Below are 1,138 nucleotides of genomic sequence, written 5' to 3'. Positions count from 1 at the left end.
TTGAGTTTCGAGCCCTTGGATCGATGCTTGTTGATTTTTAACTGTTGTCTCAGTGTTCTACAAATGGGTTTCTGACACTGATATAAACTTTGAGAGCATCTCTTCAAGGTTTGGCTTCTTTTCCTGTTAGTAGGGTGGTTGTTGGTAGCCTGGAGGATGTTGTGGTCTTTGATTTCCTTGACCGCCCCACGAGAAATTGGGGTGGTTCCTCCAAACTGCATTATAAGTGTTACTATATGGATTGTTTTGAGGTCGAGGATTATTACCCATGTAGTTTAATTGCTCGTTATCCCTATTGTGGCCATGAGGTTGGTATTCCGAATGGTTTGTTCCACCTCCACTTGTTTCACACTGCATTATTGGGTGAACCTATGAAGAATTAAGAAAACCATCAATCTTTTTATTTAAGAGTTTTACCTGATTAGAGAGCATGGTGACTGAATCAACGTTATAAACGCCGGCTATTTTCATTGGCTTTGTCCTCATGACTTGCCACTGATAGTTATTCAGTGACATCTCCTCTATAAACTCATAGGCATCTTCTAGTGGTTTATTGTTGATGGTTCCGCCCGCAACTGCGTCAACCATTTGCCGAGTCGAAGGATTCAAACCATTGTGAAATGTTTGTACTTGGAGCCAAAGTGGTAACCCATGGTAGGGGCATCTTCTCAAAAGGTCTTTGTATCTCTCCCATGCATCGTAGAGTGTTTCTAAATCCATCTGCACAAAAGAAGAGATATCATTACGTAATTTAGCCGTTTTAGAAGGCAGAAAATATTTTAGTAAAAAATTTTCGATCATTTGTTCCCAAGTATTAATTGACCCTCGTGGTAACGAGTTCAACCAATGTTTAGCTTTGTTCCTTAATGAAAATGGAAACAATCGAAGACGTATGGCATCATCAGAAACATCATTAATTTTAAATGTATCGCATAGTTCTAAAAAGTTGGCTAAATGAGCGTTTGGATCCTCATCCTGCAAACCATCAAACTGAACAAATTGTTGTATCATTTGAATAGTGTTAGGTTTTAATTCAAAAGTATTTACAGCTACAATAGGTCTAACTATGCTTGATTCAGTTCCTGTTAAAGAAGGTTTAGCATAATCATACATAGTGCGTGGAGCAGCATTTTGATTA

At 38.4% G+C, this 1,138-nt stretch overlaps 1 non-coding gene across 1 annotated transcript; it reads left to right on the top strand.

Moving 5' to 3' along the window:
* The first annotated feature begins 646 nt into the window (after nucleotides 1-646).
* On the top strand, nucleotides 647-753 carry LOC121206846 (small nucleolar RNA R71). The gene has a single exon (XR_005902018.1). It is a non-coding gene; the product is annotated as a small nucleolar RNA R71 (small nucleolar RNA).
* Nucleotides 754-1,138: the final 385 nt, after the last annotated feature.

This window comes from Gossypium hirsutum, chromosome A09 (genome assembly GCF_007990345.1).
Source record: "Gossypium hirsutum isolate 1008001.06 chromosome A09, Gossypium_hirsutum_v2.1, whole genome shotgun sequence".
Lineage (NCBI taxonomy): Eukaryota > Viridiplantae > Streptophyta > Magnoliopsida > Malvales > Malvaceae > Gossypium > Gossypium hirsutum.
This window is presented reverse-complemented; position numbering and strand designations above follow the sequence as displayed.